Genomic DNA, 23,150 nt, shown 5'->3' with positions numbered 1-23,150 from the left:
ACTCTTGAGACATTACTTTCTAGTATCTCATTCACCAGTTTTCTTTCAGGTTCAGCTAAATTATTATCAGAGATTATTTGTTTTCCATGCAAGGGAAGTTTTCAACATGGTCTAAACTTTACTTATTGTTCCTATACCTTCCATGGATGCTGAGCTTGAACTAGTATCAATATTCATACATAATTTTGTGTGTGTGTGTATATGTAAGGAACATGAATATATATGTGTAATTATAGATTTTTAAAAATTAAACTATAGATTTTTTAAAAAGTCATAAACAGAAGGGTTTACTTTGATCACCTGATGCGAAGGCTGACTCATTTTAAAAGACCCTGATGCTGGGAAAGATTGAAGGCAGGAGAAGGGGATGACAGAGGAGGAGATGGTTGGATGGCATCACCGACTGAATAGACGTGAGTTTGAGCAAGCTCAGGGAGTTGGAGATGGACAGGGAAGCCTGGTGTGCTGCAGTCCATGGGGTCACAAACAGTCGAACGCAACTGAGCGACTGAACTGAACTGAAACAGAAGGCAATACTGAGTACAGACATTGCTAACGTTAGTGAATGAGAAAGTTGCATTTGCTTTGAGAAAGACAGTGACTGCTTGAATGTTAATTCCTATGTGAGAAGGTCATTCAGTCAGTCATACCCGACTCTTTTTGACCCCATGAACTGTATCCTGCCAGGCTCCTTTGTCCATGGAATTCTCCAGGCATGCACTGGATATGATGTCCTGGAGTGGGTAGCCATTCCCTTCTCAGGTGATCTTCCTGACCCAGGGATCTAACCCGGTTCTTCTGCATTGCATGCAGATTCTTTACTATCTGAGCCACCAAGGAATCCCTAACTGCTATTTAGCTGTCAGTTAATAGGAAGTCACCATACAAAAATGGAGCCACCTTACTGAGCCAGTAATGAGAAAGGGAGAAAGAGAGGGAGAGGAAGGGAGGAAAGAGAAAGAAAGAATGAAAGGAAGGGAAATCAGGAAAAAGGGAGAGAGAAAGGGAAGGAAGGAAGGGTGGAAGTCAGGCAAGCAATGGAAGACATTTGTGTGTAAACAAAGGGCACTCAGAAGGTTTCCGGTCCAGTGTGTTCCCTTTGCTTATTCCACAGAATAGATTGTCAAAACTCAGCGTCTCTCAGAAATCGAGGCTAGTAGCCATTTACAATGTACTTTGAATTAATTTAATCAGATTAGGATTTTGCTTAGAGCCTGCCAAAATCAGCCAGCGTGAGGAAAATGGAGTTTGAATGAAAAGCGGAACTGACAAGAGAGCTCGATTTTAAAGCATGGAGCTGCTGTTCCAGGAGGAATGGATGCAGAGATTGAGTGAGTGAGGAGAGCGTGGGGCAGCCAGAGGGCAGCATGAGGGCCCTGGATGCCCAAGGGCTGATTAGGAGAGTTTACCAAGAGGTGAGACGTTTCCCAAGACAAACAGCATGCTTTGTGCTGTGGCGAAGGTCCCTGGTGGCGGCACACATTCTTGATATCTGCTCTGGTTACATCTAATCACTGTTATATTATTTGTGAGATTTAGAGGTACCGCGTACTCTGAGAGGACAGCTTAAGGTTATGGGTTTATACCTAGGTGTCTGTTGAGTTTTATGTCCCACTGGTTTTGCCTGTAACCTAAAATGTATTATAGTTTAAACCTTTGCTCATTGGGCTAATGTAACATTAATTATGGTTTTAGCAGACTTGAGATTTTTAACCCCAAAACTTTGTCAGCATTCCATATGTCATGTTTCACATGGGCCTTGTGAAGTGTAGACTAGATGTATCAGAACTGAAACAGGCTTTTCATTCCCGCTGTTGAGCATTTCAAGCTTCTTCAGAAGGTTATAAATTTGAAATGCAATCTGCATCATGGTGTGGGAAACACTGTGGTGAGAGATCTGGCCAGATGAAAGTGTAAGTCTGTCAGCCATCAATGCCTTTTTCCTGAGAGAGCCACATTCCATTTCAATATATTTTATCTCTCCCAGTTCCCATGAAAAAGTTACTATTAGAATACATATATACATATATGTTATCTAATATGAATGTATGCTTGTTATATATATATATATGTATGAATATATATCAAATTCAGCTTTTATTACCATGACTACTTTGTTTTAGATGCCAAAAAAAGTTGTACTAACAGTAAACATTTAAGAAATTATAGTTTCATGAGCCCAAAGCAGGAGCTTTAGAAAGAAAGTGAGGAAGGTTGTATTAAGAAAAAGAAATTTGTATTAACCTTCTGCTGCTGCTGCTGCTGCTGCTGCTAAGTCGCTTCAGTCGTGTCTGACTCTGTGCGACCCCATAGACGGCAGCCCACCAGGCTCCCCTGTCCCTGGGATTCTCCAGGCAACAACACTGGAGTGGGTTGCCATTTCCTTCTCCAATGCATGAAAGTGAACAGTGAAAGTGAAGTCGCTCAGTCATGTCCAACTCTTAGCGACCCCATGGACTGCAGCCCACCAGGCTCCTCCATCCATGGGATTTTTCAGACAACAGTACTGGAGTGGGGTGCCACTGCCTTCTCCAGTATTATTCTTCTAGGGCTGTCCAAACAAAATACTACAGTCAGGGTGGCTTTAAATGAGAGAAATTTATTTTTTAAATTTATTTATTTTTAATTGGAGGATAACTGCTTTACAATATTGCATTGGTCTCCACCATACATCAACATGAATCAACCACAGATAGTGCCCGTCCCCTCCTTCTCAAACCTCCTTCCTACTACCTCCCTCCCCCTTATAGTTCTGAAGGTTGGAAGTTTGAGATCAATGTGTCAGCAGGCCATTTCTCTCTGAATCCTCTGTCACAAGTTTTTGTATTAGCTTCTGGTAGTTGCCAGAAATCCTTGGCGGTCCTTAGTTTGTAGAGGCATCACTCCAGTCTCTACCGGCATTATACAATGATGTTGACCCTGTGAATTTTAGTCTTTATTTGGCTGTCATCCCTCTGTGTGTCTGTGTTAAGTCTCTTCTCCCCTCCTTTGAAGGTCACTAGTCATACCAGATTGAGGACCCACCCTAATGCAGTGTGAGCTGATCTTAACTACTTCTGTAATGACTCAATTTCCAAATTAGTTCACATTCACAGGTACCTGGGTTTATGACCTGAACATAGCTTTGTGGAGGGCACAATTCAACCCACAAACAGGAATAAACTAGATGACAAATAAATACCTAAACCATGATAAAAGAACAAATGTTCAAAATAAGAAAAACAAAGTGATAATTATTCATTTATATTATTCTCATCTCTTAATGAGAGTATGAAATGACTCAAAAATGCTACTTTCCAAAATCTAGTTACTTCATGTATGTGAATTTGTATATATTCCATAGGCTTAAATTGGCTATTTTAAATTAACCTTAAACATTTATATTTTCAATGTAATTCAAGATTTTATTTCTACTTCATTCAGCATTAAGTGTTTCAGTTAATGTGGCTTCCTAGGTGGCTCAGTGGGAAAGAATCCACCTGCCAATCCAGGAGACACTGGAGATGCATGTTCAACCCCTGGGTTCGATCCCTGGGTTGGGAATATTCCCTGGAGGAGGAAATGGCAACCCACTCCAGTATTCTTTCCTGGAAAACCCCATGGACAGAGGAGTCTGGAGAGTTACAGTCCATGGAGTCGCAAAGAATTGGGTATAACTGAGTGACTGAGCACACACACCCACTGATTCCACTTAATAGTTTTCACATCAAGTAATTCTGAACATTTTGGAGTGTTTATTCAGTGCCAAGCACTGTATCGTTTACTGAGAATGAAAAGAGAGAAGCTAGCCCCCTGATGGATGAAAGCAAATTATAGTAGATTTAGAACTATGTTAGTACTATGGCAAGACATTAACAGAATGCTGAACTAGACTTTGGTTAGAAAATAGTTCAGGAAGTCTTCCTGATACAGTGGAAACCCATGCTGTCTCCAAATAGAAGACAGTCAAGCAAAGTGTGAGATGGAAGGATATGACCACAAAGGCCCAGATTAAGGAGAGAAAACATAACAGTGAACTTAGTTTCATGCATGTATGGTGTAATGTGGATAATTTACAAGAGATGTTATTGGAGTGATAAACAATAACTAAATCACAAAAAGGAGAGTTGGTACCCATTGTAAAATAAGCACTCAATAAATGTTTCCTTAGAGACAGTATAGACAGTCTCTGGCAGTAGATTGTTTGGGCTTAACCTTGCTTTTCCATTTATTTGAACGGAATTTAGTAGAATTAGCACTCAGTGCATTTTGTAATTAACTGTTGCACTTTATTTAAGATTATTCTCTACTGATTGACCTTGAAGTGTTTAAAAGATGCATTCATGGGAACTTGATGTTAAATGATGAAATTTGGGGTTTTCTCACAAATATCTATGTCTACAAAGTTTTTATTAAAACTTCTTACTGATCATCATGGTGCTCTACATATTTATTTCCTGGGAAAAAGAAAAAAAATAAGTGAAATAACTTTTTTGTAATTTTGACACAGTATCAGTTCAGTTTAGTTCAGTCACTCAGTCAAGTTCAAATCTTTGCAACCTCATGAACTGCAGCACACCAGGTCTCACTATCCATCACCAACTGCTAGAGCTTACTCAAGCTCATGTCCATCGAGTTGGTGATGACATCCAACCTTTTCATCCTCTGTCATCCCCTTCTCCTCCTGCCTTCAATCTTTCCCAGGAACAGGGTCTTTTCCAATGAGTCAGTTCTTTGCATCAGATGACCAAAGTATTGGAGTTTCAGCTTCAGCATCAGTCCTTCCAATGAATATTCATGACTGATTGCCTTTAGAATAAACTAGTTGGATTTCCTTACTGTCCAAGGGATTCTCAAAAGTCTCCTCCAACACCACAGTTCAAAAGCATCAATTCTTTGGCACTCAGCTATCTTTATAGTCCAACTCTCACATCCATACATGACTACTGGAAAAACAATAGCTTTGACTAGATGGACATTTGTTGGCAAAGTGATGTCTCTGCTTTTTAATATTCTGTCTATGTTGGTCATAATTTTTCTTCCAAGGAACATGTGTCTTTTAATATCATGGCTACAGTCATCATCTGCAGTGATTTTGGAGCCCCCAAAATAAAGTCTTGTCACTGTCTCCATTGTTTCCCCATCTATTTGCCATGAAGTGATGGGACCAGATCTTAGTTTCTGTATTGATGTTTTTCTCTCTGGCTTACTTCACTCTGTATAATAGGCTCCAGTTTCATCTACTTCATTAGAACTGATTCAAGTGTATTCTTTTTAATGGCTGAGTAATACTCCATTGTGTATATGTACCACTGCTTTCTTATCCATTCATCTGCTGATGGACATCTAAGTTGGTTCCAAATCCTGGCTATTATAAACAGTGCTGCAATGAACATTGGGGTACACGTGTCTCTTTCTGGTTTCCTCAGTGTGTATGCCCAGCAGTGGGATTGCTGGGCCATAAGGCAGTTCTATTTCCACTTTCTAAAGGAATATCCACACTGTTCTCCATAGTGGCTGTACTAGTTTGCATTCCCTCCAACAGTGCAAGAGGGTTCCGTTTTCTCTACACCCTCTCCAGCATTTATTGCTTTTAGACTTTTGGACCTCAGCCATTCTGACTGGTGTGAAATGGTACCTCACTGTGGTCTTGATTTGCATTTCTCTGATAATGAGTGATGCTGAACATCTTTTCATGTGTTTGTTGGCCATCTGTATGTCTTCTTTGGAGAAATATCTATTCAGTTCTTTGGCCCATTTTTTGATTGGGTCATTTATTTTTCTGGAATTGAGCTGCAGGAGTTGCTTGTATATTTTTGAGATTAGTTGTTTGTCAGTTGCTTCATTTGCTATTATTTTCTCCCATTCAGAAGTCTGTCTTTTCACCTTGCTTATAGTTTCCTTTGTTGTGCAGAAGCTTTTAATTTTAATTAGATCCCATTTGTTTATTTTTGCTTTTATTTCCAGTATTCTGGGAGGTGAATCATAGAGGTTCCTACTGTGCTTTATGTCGGAGAGTCTTTTGCCTGTGTTTTCCTCTAGGAGTTTATAGTTTCTGGTCTTACGTTTAGATCTTTAATCCATTTTGAGTCTATTTTTGTGTGTGGTGTTAGAAAGTGTTCTAGTTTCATTCTTTTACAAGTGGTTGACCAGTTTTCCCAGCACCACTTGTTAAGAGATTATCTTTTCTCCATTGTATATTCTTGCCTCCATTGTTGAAGATAAGGTGTCCATTGGTGTGTGGATTTATCACTGGGCTTTCTATTTTGTTCCATTGATCTATATTTCTGTCTTTGTGCCAGTACCATACTGTCTTGATGACTGTGGCTTTATAGTGGAGCCTGAAGTCTGGCAGGTTGATTCCTACAATTCCATTCTTCTTTCTCAAGATTGCTTTGGCTATTTGAGGTTTTTTGTATTTCCATACAAATTGTGAAATTATTTGTTCTAGCTCTGTGAAAAATACCGCTGGTAGCTTGATAGGGATTGCATTGAATCTGTAGATTGCTTTGGGTAGTATATTCATTTTCACTATACTGATTCTTCCGATCCATGAACATGGTATATTTCTCCATCTATTAGTGTCCTCTTTGATTTCTTTCATCAGTGTTTTATAGTTTTCTATATATAGGTCTTTAGTTTCTTTAGGTCCCATGGACGGAGGAGCCTGGTGGGCTGCAGTCCATGGGATTGCTAAGAGTCAGACACGACTGAGAGACTTCACTTTCATTTTTCACTTTCATGCATTGGAAAAGGAAATGGCAACCCACTCCAGTGTTCTTGCCTGGAGAATCCCAGGAATGGCAGAGCCTGGTGGGCTGCCGTGTACGGGGTCGCACAGAGTCGGACATGACTGAAGCGACTTAGCAGCAGCAGCAGCAGCAGCAGCAGCAGCGGTTTCTTTAGGTAGATATATTCCTAAGTATTTTATTCTTTTGGTTGCAACGGTGAATAGAATTGCTTCCTTAATTTCTTTTTCTACTTTCTCATTATTAGTGTATAGGAATGCAAGGGATTTCTGTGTGTTGATTTTATATCCTGCAACTTTACTATATTCATTGATTAGCTCTAGTAATTTTCTTGTGGGGTCTTTAGGGTTTTCTATGTAGAGGATCATGTCATCTGCAAACAGTGAGAGTTTTACTTCTTCTTTTCCAATTTGGATTCCTTTTATTTTTTTTTTCTGCTCTGATTGCTGTGGCCAAAACTTCTAGAACTATGTTGAATAGTAGTGGTGAAAGTGGGCTCCTTTGTCTTGTTCCTGACTTTAGGGGAAATGCTTTCAATTTTTCACCATTGAGGATAATGTTTGCTGTGGAGAGTCCCAAACAGGATAAACCCAAGGCAAAACACCCCAAGACACATATTAATCAAATTAACGAAGATCAAACACAAAGAATAAATATTAAAAGCAGCAAGGGAAAAACAACAAATAACACACAAGGGGATTCTCATAAGGATAACAGCTGATCTTTCAATAGAAACTCTTCAGGCCAGGAGGGAATGGCAAGACATACTTAAAGTGATGAAAGAAAATAACCTACAGCCCAGATTACTGTACCCAGTAAGGATCTCATTCAAATATGAAGGAGAAATCAAAAGCGTTACAGACAAGCAAAAGCTGAGAGAATTCAGCACCACCAAACCAGCTCTCCAACAAATGCTAAAGGATATTCTCTAGACAGGAAACACAAAAAGGGTGTATAAACCCGAACCCAAAACAATAAAGTAAATGGCAACGGGATCATACTTATCAATAATTACCCTAAACATAAATGGGTTGAATGCCCCAACCAAAAGACAAAGACTGGCTGAATGGATACAAAAACAAGACCCCTATATATGTTGTCTACAAGAGACCCACTTCAAATCAAGGGACACATATAGACTGAAAGTGAAGGGCTGGAAAAAGATATTCCATGCAAATAGAGACCAAAAGAAAGCAGGAGTAACAATACTCATATCAGATAAAATAGACTTTAAAACAAAGGCTGTGAAAAGAGACAAAGAAGGCCACTACATAATGATCAAAGGGTCAATCCAAGAAGAAGATATAGCAATTATAAATATATATGCACCCAACATAGGAGCACCACAATATGAAAGACAAATGCTAAAGTATGAAAGGGGAAATTAACAATAATACAATAATAGTGGGAGACTTTAATATCCCACTCGCACCTATGGACAGATCAACTAAACAGAAAATTAGCAAAGAAACACAAACTTTAAATGATACAATAGACCAGTTAGACCTAATTGATATCTAGGACATTTCACCCCAAACAATGAATTTCACCTTTTTCTCAAGTGTTCACAGAACCTTCTCCAGGATAGATCACATCCTGGGCCAAAAATCTAGCCTTGATAAATTCAAAAAAATTGAAATCATTCCAAGCATCTTTTCTGACCACAATGCATTAAGATTAGATCTCAATTACAGGAGAAAAACTATTAAAAATTCCAACATATGGAGGCTGAACAACACGCTTCTGAATGACCAACAAATCACAGAAGAAATCAAAAAATAAATCAAAATATGCATAGAAATGAATGAAAATGAAAACACAACACCCCCAAACCTGTGGGACACTATAAAAGCAGTGCTAAGGGGAAAGTTCACAGCAATACAGGCATACCTCAAGAAACAAGAAAAAAGTCAGATAGATAACCTAACTCTACACCTAAAGCAACTAGAAAAGGAAGAAATGGAGAACCCCAGGGTTAGTACAAGGAAAGAAATCTTAAAAATTAGGGCAGAAATAAATGCAAAAGAAATGAAAGAGACCATAGCAAAAATCAACAAAGCCAAAAGCTGGTTCTTTGAAAGGATAAATAAAATTGACAAACCATTAGCCAGACTCATCAAGAAACAAAGGGAGAAAAATCAAATCAATAACATTAGAAATGAAAATGGAGAAAGTACAACAGACAACACAGAAATACAAAGGATCATAAGAGACTACTATCAGCAATTATATGCCAATAAAATGGACAACGTGGAAGAAATGGACAAATTCTTAGAAAAGTACAACTTTCCAAAACTGAACCAGGAAGAAACAGAAAATCTTAACAGACCCATCACAAGCACAGAAATTGAAACTGTAATCATAGATTGTCCAGCAAACAAAAGCCCAGGTCCAGATGGCTTCACAGCTGAATTCTACCAAAAATTTCAAGAAGAGCTAATACCTATCCTACTCAAACTCTTCCAGAAAATTGCAGAGGAAGGTAAACTTCCAAACTCATTCTATGAGGCCACCATCACCCTAATACCAAACCCTGACAAAGATGCCACAAAAAAAGAAAACTACAGGCCAATATCACTGATAAACATAGATGCAAAAATCCTTAACAAAATTCTAGCAATCAGAATCCAACAACACATTAAAAAGATCATACACCACGACCAAGTGGGCTTTATCCCAGGGATGCAAGGATTCTTCAATATCCACAAATCACTCAATGAAATTCACCACATTAACAAATTGAAAAATAAAAGCCATATGATTATCTCAATAGATACAGAGAAAGCCTTTGACAAAATTAAACATCCATTTATGATTTAAAAAAAAAAAAAAAAAAAACCTCTCCAGAAAGCAGGAATAGAAGGAGCATACCTCAACATATAAAAGCTATATATGACAAACCAACTCACATTTCTGCCAGAGTCTCCTGGACACTCACGGGCAAGTCTGGGTCAGTCTCTTGTGGGGTCACTGCTCCTTTCTCCTGGGTCCTGGTGCACACAAGGTTTTGTTTGTGTTCTCCAAGAGTCTGTTTCCCCAATCCTGTGTAAGTTTTGGTGGCTCTTTGGTGAGGTTAACCTTCCAAGAGGGCTTATGCCATACCCAGGTCTACTACACCTAGAGCCTCTGCCCCTGCAGCAGTCCACTGCTGACCCATACCCTGCAGGATACACTCAAACACATTTCTGTCAGTCTCTGTTGGGTCTCTGGGTCCTTTTGCACCCAAGATTTGTTTGAGCCCTCTGAACGTCTCTGGTAGGTATGGAGTTTGATTCTAAACATCATTTTGCCCCTCTTACTGTCTTTCTGGGTTTCTCCTTTGCCCTTGGATGTGGTGTATCTCCTGAAAGTCACTCCAGCGCCATGCATCCAGAGAATATCACAGATTTGTAAGTGATTATCATTAGCAAGTATTGGAGTAGAACATATCACTATTGCTTTAAGGCATCATCAAACATTGTGTTATGAAGAATGCAGCATGACATATCTATTTCTTAGTATAGGGGAAAAAGAAGAAAATGGAGTACAAAAACTTAAGGAAGATTTCTGAATCAAGATGCAGTTTTGGGTCCATCATGAGTAAGAAAGTCCTCTATACTAAATTATTTTTTAAACATATTTTTGTTTTTTCAGCTTTATTGAGGTATGATTAACAAGTTTAAAACTATATATATTTAGGTATAAAACATGGTGTTTTGATGTAAGTATACCTTATGTAATGTTTATCACACTCAGTCAAGCTAGTTAGTATATCCATTGCTTCACATAATTGTGTGTGTGTGTGTGTGTGTGTGTGTGGTGAGAACACTTAAGATTTACTCCACTAGAAAATTTCAGATATGTTATACAGTAAAACTAAGAATAGTTACCATGTTGTACATTAGATATCTAGAGTTTATTCATGTTACAGCTCAAAGTTTATACTCTTCGATCAGCATCTCCCATTTGTCCTACCTCCTCTGCCCCTGCAAACCACTATTCTACTTGCTGTTTTACTAAGTTGGACTTTTTTTAGATTCCACATATAAATGAGATCACACAATATGTGTCTTTCTGTTTCTGGTTTATTTCACTTAGAATAATGTCCTCCAAATTCATACACATTTTCACAAATAGCAAGATTTCCTTTTTTAAAGGATGATTAATATTACATTATGTATTGTGTGTCTGTTTCTTTATCCATTCATCCATTGGTGGACACTGAATTTTGATCCAACAGTTAGTCAGCTGGAATATCTTATGTAGTTTTATAAAGAATAATAAAACCTCATAATTTTTGATCATTTAAGATGTTTTTCTGTTGCCTTTATGCATGAGATGAAATCTGGCTAGCCTATAATACTTGCTATGTTATAGTAAAGAAAAATAAACTCTACACTATTTAAACAATAAGGAATGTTACTGGCTTATAGAACTGAAATCAGTGAAATGCAGAGTAAGAAGAAATTTTCATTTTAATAATATCTCTATAGTTGGAATTAAATTCTTTCATTCAAGAATTATTATACTCTTATATTGAGTGAGTGAGTGAAAGTTGCTCAGTCATGTCTGACTCTTTGCAACCTCATAGACTATATAGCCTGCCAGTCTCCTCTGTCCATGGAATTCTCCAAGCAAAGAGTACTGGAGTGGATTGTCATTCCCTTCTTCAGGGGATATTCTGAACCAGGATTCTAACCCAGGTCTTTTGCATTGGCAGGCAGATTCGTTACTGTCTGAGCTACCAGGGACACATAGATATTATTAATTTTTCATTTTTTAAAGAAATAATGTGGACAGACCATTTTTATTCCTATGTGGATAAATGCACACATTTATTTTTTAAATTCTGATAGTGGTAAGACTTGTCCTTTTCTAAATCTGGGTTGTACATCTGAAAGTTAACATTCTTTGCATTACCTGGATTTAAAAAAGGCAGAGGAACTATAGATCAAATTGCCAACATCCATTGGACCGTAGAAAAAGGAAGAGAACTCCAGAAAAAAAAAAAAAAAAGACAAAAAAACACCTGCTTCATTGACTACACTAAAACCTTTGACTTTTTGGATCAAAATAAACTGTGGAAAAAATGTTAAAGAGATAAGAGTACCAAACCACCTCACTTGTCTCCTGAGAAACCTGTATGCACATCAAGAAGCAACAGTTAGAACCAGACATGAAACAATGGACTGGTTCCAAATTGGGAAAGGAATGCATCACAGCTGTATACTGACACCCTGCTTATTTAACTTATATGCAGAGTACATCATGTGAAATACTGGGGCTGGATGACTCACAAGCTGGAATCAAGATTGTGGGGAGAAATAACAACCTCAGATACACAGATGATATCACCCTAATGGCAGAAAGTGAAGCAGTACAAAAGGGCTTCTTGATGAGGGTGAAAGAGGAGGTGAAAAAACTGGCTTAAAACTCAACATTCAGAAAATGTAAATCATGGCACCAGGTCCCATCATTTCATGGCAAATAGATGGGGAAAAGTGAAAACAGTAATATCTTTTATCTTTTTGGGCTCCAGAATCACTGAGGATGGTGATTGCAGCCACACAGGTAAAAAGGATACTTGCTCCTCTAAAGAAAAGCTATGACAAATGTAGGCAGCATACTAAAAAGCAGAGACATAACTTTGCTGATGAAAGGTCCATATAGTCAGAGCTGTGGTTTTTCCAGTAGTCATGTATGGATAAGAAAATTGGACCATAAAGAAGGCTGAGCACTGAAGAACTGATGGTTTCAAACTGTGGTACTGAATAAGACTCTCGAGAGTCCTTTGAATAGCAAAGAGATCAAACCAGTCAATCCTAAAAGATATCAATCCTGATATTCATTGGAAGGATTGATGTTAAAGATCCAATACTATGGCCACCTGATATGAAGAACCCAAAAGACCTTTGGCTTCATTGGAAAAGACCGTAATGCTGAGAAAGATTGAGGATAGGAGGAGAAGGGGGCAATAGAGGATGAAATGGATGAATGGCATCACCAACTCAGTGTACATGAGTTTGAGCAAACTTGGGAGCTAGTGAAGCAAAAGGAAGCGTGGCATGCTGCAGTCCATGGGATTGCAGCATTTTGTGTGGACTTAGCATGAATAGTAACAACAACAACAAAGATTTGTCCTTTAAAATTGTAATTAAAATTTTTCTTTGCTAGAGTGATCTAAGTCTGTAGTCTCTTCCATTAATTTTGCTAAACACATGGGGTATTTTTTAATTCAGCATTAAGTTTGAGAAAGTTCTATCTTTGATATCTTTGTGTTTTTTTAATGTTCTTATAGTTAAGGAACTTTATTCATGAACTATAATTTTATTTTTAATTATTTTTGGAGATCAATTTCTCTTTCATGATTTCTTTCTTTTTCTTTCCTAGAACAAAATAAATCTTTTTGATCTTCCTACTAAAGTTTCTTTATTGTTGTTGATGAAATGTTTTCTTTAGTTATATTTTTATATTTCATGTTTTCCCACTTTTCCCAATGTTTTACTCAGAAACTGTTGAACTACCATGAAATCTCTTCTGACTTTAGCCATCTACCATGTGATCATGGTTGGCTGTTCAGCAGAGTAGGAGCAGTTTAGAGGAAAAGAATAAATATGGTTTTAAGAATGAATATGGGATGCCAATAGATATTTCAAAAATGGGATATGGAACACTATATAGAGGTGTTTGTGATGAAAATTTAGAGGTTATCAACTTATCTGTAAAAGTCAATTAGATTTCTGAGTAGAGTGAGAAAAGAAAAAAGTAGCTAAGGAGCAAATCTTGAATAACAAACTTAAAGAGTTAAAAGCAAAATCATTAATATGGGAAGAAAAAAAATATTGGGGAAACAATGTAATGGAAACAAACTGAGTAGATTTAACACTTTAATACAAATTTCCCCTAAACTGCTTTCTGGATATTGGTCTCACACCTAAGAAATTATTGGTAACATATCATGAAATATTTAGTAATTTTTCCTATTTAAAATGTTTCTATAATGCACATTTTAATAAACTTTTAACTGTATAACAATTTTATATCTACAAAATTATCATAAAGTTGGTACAAAGCTTTTCTGAATACCTACCCCTCACCTAGTTTCCCCTTACAGTAGTATGACATATTTGTTACAATTGATCAAACACAGTCAATACATTCAGATCAGTCCAGTTGCTCAGTCGTGTCTATCACCAACTCCCAGAGTCCACCCAAATCCACGTTCATTGTGTTGGTGATGCCATCCAACCATCTCATCCTCTGTCCTCCCCTTCTACTCCTGCCCTCAATCTTTCCCAGCATCAGGGTCTTTTCAAATGAGTCAGCTCTCTGCATCAGGTGGCCAAAGTACTGGAGTTTCAGCTTTAACACCAGTCATTCCAATGAACACTCAGGACTAATCTCCTTTAGGATGGACTGGTTGGATTTCCTTGCAGTCCAATGGACTCTCAAGAGTCTTCTCCAACACCACAGTTCAAAAGCATCAATTCTTCTGTGCTCAGCTTTCTTTATAGTCCATCTCTCACATCCATACATGACCACTGGAAAAACCATAGCCTTGACTAGATGGACCTTTGTTGGCAAAGTAATGTCTCTGCTTTTTAATATGCTGTCCAGGTTGGTCATGACTTTCCTTCCTAGAAGCAAGCGTCTTTTAATTTCATGGCTGCAGTCACCATCCGCAGTGATTTTGGAGCCCAGAAAAATAAAGTCTGCCACTGTTTCCACTGTTTCTCCGTCTATTTGCCATGAAGTGACGGGACTGGATGCCATGCTCTTCATTTTCTGAATGTTGAGCTTTAAGCCAACTTTTTCACTCTCTTCTTTCTCTTTTGTCAATACATTACTTCCTACCAAAAAAAATAAAATAAAATTTAGTTGCTCAGTCATGTCCAACTTTTTGGGACCCCATGGGCCCCATGTAGCTCCTCTGTCCCAAAAATTCTCCAGGCAAGAATACTGGAGTGGGTTGCCATGCTCTCCTCCAGGGTATCGTCCCAACCCAGGGATCACACCTGGGTTTCCTGAATTGCAGGCAGTTTCTTTACCATCTGAACCACCAGGGAGTCCATACTTTTTCAGATTACCTTAGATTTTCCCATATGCCCTTTCTTTTTTGTTCCAGAATCCCATTCAGGACCCCACATTCTATTAAGAGTCGTGTTTCTTTATACTATTCTTGGTTGTGACAATTTCTCCGACTTTTTTCTAGTGACACAGAGCTAGTCATGTTACTACTTTTCTTTGTGTGTATTAAGATCATTCTTAATCCTTCTGAAAGTATAAAATAAATTTGATAAAATATGAAAAGCCTTGAAAAGCTGATTTATAAATCTAAAAAATGGGAACTTGAAAATTTTGAGGTTTACTGATCAATTGTTCCATAGGAAATCTCTCAACTTGAATTTGTCTAATGTTTTTGTTAGATTGAAGTGTACATTTTGAGAAGGAAGAATCGCCAGGGTGAATTACCATTTTCATTACATAATATAAAAATTAAATGTTTTTAAATAACATCAGTGTTGATATTACTCTTTGATCACTCGGCTTGCAGAAGTGTTTGTCAGCTTTCTCCACTGTAAACTATTTTTTTCTCTCTTTCTATATTGTGCTCTTTGGAAGGAAGTTACTTCATAGTTACTAAGAAGTCACTATGCTCAGCCCACACTTAAGGAATTGGCAGATTTGCTCCACCTCCTTAAGTATGGAATACATAGCTATTAATTTATATCAGTATTTATGGATATTTCATGTATATGCATATTCATGGATATTTATTCATGGATATTAATTTTGTATTCATGGATATTTATTTTGTATTGATACTTTGGGTTGTAGTCCAATACTACTTTATGTATTTTTTTGTTTAAATTGCTTCAATTTTGGCCCTTGAGACCTCTTTCAGTTGGCTCCTGTATCCCTTTAATGTATCTTCACCATTATTTTTTATTTTTATTTCTGGCACTTACTTTTTGGCACTATAAGAAGCTTCAGGCCCATTTTGCTGAGTCCTGGGATCAGACAATTCTCCAAGGAGCCCTAGTCCATTTTATTGGAGAATGGTATTAGAAATGAAGATCTGGGTGATATATGTGTTCATCTCTACTGGAGACATTGCATACTGGGTCCTCCCCTAACAGAGCAAAAGCATACATATATTTAGATTGTCCTTTTTTTCATCACCAGCAATTTGTAGTTTTCCACATAAATATGTATTGTACATATTTTGTTAGATTTATACATAGGTACAGGGTCACAAAAAGTCGGACGCTATTGAAGCCACTTAGAATGCAGGCTGGCACCCCACGTAGCTGATCTGACACACTTGCATATTGCAATCTGATTACTACTGTTAGTTAGTGAGAGTCACTCAGTCATGTCTGAGTCTTGCCACCCCATGAACTGTAGCCTGCCAGGCTCCTCTGTCCATGGAATTCTCCAGGCAAGAATACTGGAATGGGTTGCCATTCCCTTCTCCAGGGGATCTTTCTGACCCAGGGATGAAATCAGGGTCTCCTACATTGCAGGTGGATTCTTTACAGTTTGGGCCACGGAAAGCCCTACAATAGTATTATTTAACACTTCATTATGTGATATGATTATCACGTCATTTTTGTGCTGAGAACATTTAAGATCTATTTTCTTAGCAATTTTCATGTGTACAATATAGTGGTGTTTACTATAATCATAATGCTGTACATTAGAACCCCAGAACTTATTCATTTGCTAACTGGCAGTTGGATTTTATATATCAATTTTGTGCCCTGAAATCTTGCTCTAGTTGCTTTTTTATTTTAAAAAATTGCTTGCAATTTTCCTAGACAATCTTATCACCAATTAATAGAGACAGTTTTATTTTTTCCCATATTTATCTTTTTTTTTTTTCTCTCATGTTGTCTTATGGCGTCAGCTATGGCTTCCTATGTGATGCTAAATAGGAATGGTGCCAGGGAACATGCTTGCCTTGTTCCTGGTCTTAGAGCGAAAGTATCTGGCTACTCACTTTTGATTGTGTTAACTGTAGGGTTTTGTAGATGTCCTTCACCTATTTGGAGAAATCCCCCCTCTATTCCTAGCTTGCTGAATAATTTTTACTATGATTGAGTGTTGGATTTTGTTAAATGCTATTTCTTCTGTGTCAATTAATATGATCACATGATTTACTGGAGAAGGCAATGGCGGCCCAGGCCAGTCTCTTGCCTGGAAAATCCCATGGACAGAGGAGGCTGGTAGGCTGCTGTCCATGGGGTTGCTAAGAGTCGGACACGACTGATGGACTTCACTTTCACTTTTCACTTTCTTTCATTGGAGAAGGAAATGGCAACCCACTCCAGTGTTCTTGCCTGAAGAATCCCAGGGATGGGGGAACCTGGTAGGCTGCCGTCTATAGGGTTGCACAGAGTCTGACAGGACTGAAGCGACTCAGCAGCAGCGGCAGCATGATTTACCTCCTTTAGTCTGTTGATATGGTAGATTACATTGATTGATTTTTCAGATGTTGAAACAGCCTTGCATACTTGAAATAAATATCATTTCGTTGCAGTGTTATTATTTTAATACATTGTTGAATTTCACTTGTTAATATTTTAGTGAGTTTTTACTTTGTGTTTATATTCAAGAGAGATAAAAGTCTGTGATTTTTTTCTCATATCTAATTTTAGCATTAAAATAATGCCAGGCTCATTGAATGAGTTACGTAGTGTTCTGCTTAAAAAAATAAAATGTGGGGAAATGATGTTACTTCTTCCTTTAACGTTTGTTAGAAATCGCTTGTGAAACTGTTTGTGTCTGGTGATTTCTTTGGAGAAAAGCTATTAGTTATTAATTCAACTTATTTATAGATATAGGACTAGTCATGTTATCTATTGCTCCTTGTATGTATTTAGATTGTTCTTAATCCTTCTGAAACTATAAAATATGAAAAGTCTCAAAAACAGATTATAAATCTAAAAAATGGAATGAAGCAGGAATGGTTAAAAAAAAAACTTACAAAGTGAAGTCTGTTTTAAAATCATTCCATTACTTAAATTTTTTTTTCTGTTTATATGTATGCTGTGTGTCCATGTGTATCATCATTTGTTACCCCAAGTGTTAACTTACTTTTCTATTTTGATAATTGTATGTTGTGTCAGGTATTATTTTAAAACTTTGCATATGATTTTTCTTGGTCATTTAGGATTATTTTCTTTATAAGAACTTGAATTATTCCGTTACCTGATCACATTCAGTTTACATTTAACATTTATTTTAGGGGTATTCTCATTAGGAAACATATTCAAAATGCTTTTGTATTTTTACTATATCTTGCTTAAATCTGAAGCCACTATAGTGTGGTTCACAGTTTACTTTGGTGTAATAATGGACTTTTGTGCACAACATTGATGTCTTGGATTTTATTTTTTAATTGTTAAGTTTTAAAGAGATATGTGGTCTTTTTGGTCTCAGTTAGCAGGGGAAATGGAGAAGGCAATGGCACCCCACTCCAATACTCTTGCCTGGAAAATCTTATGGACGGAGGAGCCTGGTGGGCTGCAGTCCATGGAGTCGCTAAGAGTCGGACACGACTGAGTGACTTCACTTTCACTTTTCACTTTCATGCATTGGAGAAGGAAATGACAGCCCACTCCAGTGTTCTTGCCTGGAGAATCCCAGGGATGGGGGAGCCTGGTGGGCTGCCATCTATGGGGTCACACAAAGTCGGACACGACTGAAGCGACTTAGCAGTAGCGTGGGAAATAACGGAACTGCTTACTAAAAATGACAGGAGAGACTAACAATTATAATTTCACACAAATAATGATGTCTCCAGGCACTTTAAGACAATGATATTAAGAAGTTGTAGGGTGACAAAAATGTATCATATTTTATAATAGAGCAACCTGTTTATTATTAATACTTGAATATGTGATAATTATCAATGTTGTCCTAATATTCTATCTAATTTTACTAAATCACTTGACATTACCTAATGCTTTGGCATTCTGACATGCTCGGCAAACACAGTGCTATTTTCCTCAGAACTGACTGTTTGGCTTTCAGTTTGCTAACTAGACTATTGGAAACATGAGATTGAGTGCTGTTATTATTATTTTTTAATCCCACACAACAGTTAGCCTACTGCCCCTGCAGAGTTGACATTAATTAGAATTTTTGAGAGGACAGATGATTCAAAAGATGAATGAATGCTAACATCACATGCCAACTGATGGGTAAACCATCATCTCATTGCACTGGTAACTTCAATTGTCTTTTCCTTACCTCTTCTGATCTGGTGTATTACTTCCTGATTAGTATCTTCATTCTTCTCACTCTGTATGGAGATCTCATTGATTCTTACATGGAAGTTGATAACCTAATGAACAAAACAACTAAATTATCATATTCATGGGTCTGCCCAACTTCGGGAGTAGTATATAGTGGTATACCAGGGAGTGAGAATCTTAGGGCTGTTTTAGAATTCAGCCTGATGCAGCAGCAAAAGTGTTCCTATTTTAATCCATTTCCTACCATGATCTTGCTCCTTCCAGCTTTATGTAGGTGGAGAGTCCATTCTTAATTATCTGGGCAAATATGGTTTCCCTTGGGGATATTTTGATTACTGCCTTGACTTATTTTATCTTTGATTATTTTCAATCTCACCTCCTTTACCTTTATCCAAACTTTCTTAGAAGGCACCCACATTTCTTTTTCTTCTTCCTTTAGAGTCTATTCTCTTTGTAGAATTTATTTGAACTTTCCCCTTACAAAGACTAACCTTTGATAATTCCAACTCTTGATATGAAATTTTTGTCTCGTACCGTGCCTCGATTGTAAATTATCCATGGATCAGAACTATCATGCAAAATCAAACACCAGAGTATAGACACAAATTGTAATCAAGTAGTCAACAATAAGATAAGTTTTCACTCCTTTTAACTTAAACGTTATATTAGATTTCTCAGGCTGTGATAAAATATGCCACAAACTGGATGACTTAAAAAGCTGACATTTATTTCTTAAGCTACTGCAGAAGTACATGTAGTTGTGTAATTTGTATGATATTTTCTTGGTAGATTGTAATAGACCATTCAGAGAAACGTTGAATATTTTTGTGGATTGAAAGAGAGGCACACGCGCACACACACACACACACACACACACACACACACACACACACACACACACATTTTCCTACATTTTGTCTGATTCCATGAAAATTCTGAGCAACCAATTTTACTCCGCTATGTAGGAAGCCAGATCCAAAGCAAATCTTCCAGGTTAATGCACGTAGTCCTTTCAGAATGAGACAGTAACTCATTTGTTATGCAGTATTATCTCTACATGCATTTTTAATGAATTGGGTCTTTCAGTTTACCTGTACCCATCAAACCTAATAGTTCAGCCTCTTTAGAACCATCTTCACTACTTTTTGTAACTTCCATCTCTTGTTTCTAAAATAAGGAAACAGAAATATTATTTTGCGTCAGAAACAGCAACAAAGTATACTTTCTATTAAAGTATGAGGAACAACTTTGCAAAACTACCCCTGGTAGTACTTTTGCAGTATATCAGAAATATTTCTTTTTTGGTTATCTTCTGACTACACTGTGAACCGAATTAGTTACATTAAAAAAAATTAAAGTTTTACTGGGGCTATTTGCCTGTAAACAAAGAGACATTCTTCTACCCCTGAGCAACAACAGAAATTAAGATCCCTAAGTGAAAAGATGCTGTCCTCTCTCACCATGGTTTTCCATAATTAGGAATTTGGTCAGGAATAAGAATAACTTGATTATAGTCCATGTTATCGCACTCCTGTCCATGTCTTTCTCTCTTCCACATGTTGAATGACTTCCTGACTTATTTTCTGTGTATATGTAATGTTTGGCTGCTATCTTGTGTGCAATAACTCTTAGTTATCAGATCTTTTCTTCCTGTTACATCAGATAATTCTTATTATTATTTAAACTGTGCTTCTCCTGACTAACTTCTCTTTAGTTTCCTTTTCACTTCAGGCTACCAATGGGCATATTTTAATCTTATACAATTCATAATTAATTTTCACATTCAGCCTAATGGCTAACTAAGGTTAGAAATTTACGAAAGATAAATGGGATCACTTGGTACTTTTTCATATAAGGAACACAAATTACTTTTGTGCTAGGATGCTGCTTCTGGAGGAGTCTTAAGTAGTAAGAACTAACTTTCAGAATGATTTGAGTCTCTGTGCCCATTCTACCAACTTTCCATCTTGGTAGGGCTAAAGAAGTTTGGATTGGATTGAATAGGTACCATCTTTGTTCTTAGAAGTGCTTGGTAAGGGTCTTGTTCTTGCCATGCACAAGAGTTATCTTAGTGTTATTTGAAAACATCTGAAGAATTTAGGTTAGAAATTCAAAGAAAATATGAATCTTTGTAACCTTCAAATCTTTTCTTCTGTGAAAGAAAATGTCACTCTTCTTTAAATAGATCGTAAAATTATTCTGAATTACCAGATGCAAAGGCTGAGCATCACACAGTTCAGATTTACCACGAGGAATAGGGTTAAATTTTGCTCTCCAATGACAAATCCCAACCCAGAACAGATTTTTAGCCACGCAGCTAGCAGAACTCACTGGGTGAACTGCACAGGCCATGGTGGGTGCAGAGCTCAGAGCCGGAAAGCAAACAGCTGCTGTAGCCTGATTTCAGTTAAAATAGTGTGAGTGTTTAGTCTGGCGCACGGCTTCAGGGGAGATTGGCAGCTGGGTCAAACAAAGTCCTTCCATTGGCTGTCTTCCCAGGCAGCTTCTGCTAGTATTTAGGTACTAGTGCAGTGTAGGGCCCTTTCTCAGGCAAAACCTAACATCTGACCGCACCCTCTCTTCTTTTTCCAGAAAAAAAAAAAAAAAAAGCAGAAAAAAAAGCTTCTTTTTCCTTCTTTCGTTAAGATAAATTCTCCAGTAGACAACCTCTCCCACTAATTGTGTATTAGCAGTGTATTTTATCTTGAGAGCTGACGCACTGAGCTCTCAACGTGCTGTGGAAGGCAGGCTGTTCCAGGGTTGGATTCATAAAAGGGCCTTTATGGTTTGTGAAAGAATATCTGTGTGCTTAGGCAGGAAACTTTTTGATCTGCAGGAAAGCCAGAAGACATCTAGGTAAGGCTGCGTATCAAATCTACTTTTTGGGGGAAAAGTTGGGCAGTGAGAATGAATCATTACAAGCGATGTGAGCTTGGAGTGTGCCTGTTCACTTCTGTAGAAGTTTAAAAGGTACTTATTTGTTTGCTTATTTTTTGTTTGTTTGTTTAAATCTTAAGGGAATACTGTAGTCTGCATTTTGACGATTTTGTTTTCTGCTGTTGAACTGATTATAGTGGATATAGGGTTTTATTATATAGCAAAATCTTTGTAAACTGCCGCAGAAAGAAAGTGTATTTAGGAGGGAAATTGACAAGTTTTAAAGAGTAATTGTACAATCATTTGAGGACAGAGGAACACTGCATTAGACTAACAAGGGTTTAATTACCAAAAGAAGTTTAATGTTGCTTTGGAAGGAATATTAAGTAAGTTGTCTTTGTCTCTTACTTTTTAATTTTAGTCGCTGATTTAGCCTGTTGGGTCACATTTTTTGTTAGTGCTGAAGGCTGCCATGAATCCCTAATGAGGCCCCTTTGCACATGATTTTGGCACTTGGCCAAGATCAACTTCCCAGCGGCAAGCTTTCTCTAAAGAACCTGGAGCAAAAAAAAAAAAACTTTTTTTTTTTTTTCTGATTAGAAATCATGTCTGAAAGCTGCCATAATCAGTTGTGTAGGCATGTCAAAATGACTTTATACAGTAAATATGAAACAAGCATTTAAAAACATTTTCCTCATATTGTTGCTTTTGAGAATTATGAGTTTCTGCTTGTGGCCACCTAAAATATGTTATAACAAGAACAATCTTAAAGAAGAAGATTTACTGATTTTTGTTTTGTTTTGTTTTCCTCAGCAGATCAGTGTAGGGATAATCACACTGAGAACTATATAGTACGAAAGAGTTATTCAAAACACTTCAGGATAATTAGCAGATTAATTCTGAAAAATGTTCATCTCTGTCAGTAATACTCAGTGGACAGTAAGTAATGAAGTTTTCTAGAAGTTTCACTCTGTGCACAATGAGTTTAACATTTTTAAAATAGGATGTTTTGTATATTTTAAATATCATAGTGTTTAAGATTCTAAAAAATGTTAGAACTTTTCATATAATTTTAAAAATGTATTAACACCTTGATGTGTTTGCAATAAATATTTTAATAGAAGTGCTTGATATATATAAACATGACTGAATAACTTTAAATACTTGTATTTAATTGCTGTTTTGCGATAAAAATGATGTGTTTGTGTGTGTGAAAGAAATCATAAAGACACTTTCATCTGATTTTTAGAACTGTCACTTTTTATTTTATTATAAATGAATTTTTTCACGAAAGCCAATGCGT

General features: G+C 37.1%; 1 long non-coding RNA gene across 5 annotated transcripts in view; it reads left to right on the top strand.

The window, feature by feature from the left end:
- LOC102176916 overlaps positions 1 to 23,150 on the top strand; it is a 673,837-nt gene that overhangs the window by 436,151 nt on the left and 214,536 nt on the right. Inside the window, exon 1 of one of the 5 annotated variants that reach the window (XR_001918472.1) lies at positions 19,945 to 21,826. The exons of 3 other annotated variants lie outside the window; for them this stretch is intronic. This is a non-coding gene — a long non-coding RNA (uncharacterized LOC102176916). Of the gene's footprint in view, positions 1 to 19,944; positions 21,827 to 23,150 lie in introns of those variants that run through there. One more of the 5 variants, XR_001918469.1, reaches the window with a different exon arrangement.

This window comes from Capra hircus, chromosome 1 (genome assembly GCF_001704415.2).
Source record: "Capra hircus breed San Clemente chromosome 1, ASM170441v1, whole genome shotgun sequence".
In the NCBI taxonomy this organism is placed as follows: domain Eukaryota; kingdom Metazoa; phylum Chordata; class Mammalia; order Artiodactyla; family Bovidae; genus Capra; species Capra hircus.
Note: the sequence above shows the minus strand (reverse complement) of the source record. Positions and strands in the feature narration are given on the sequence as shown.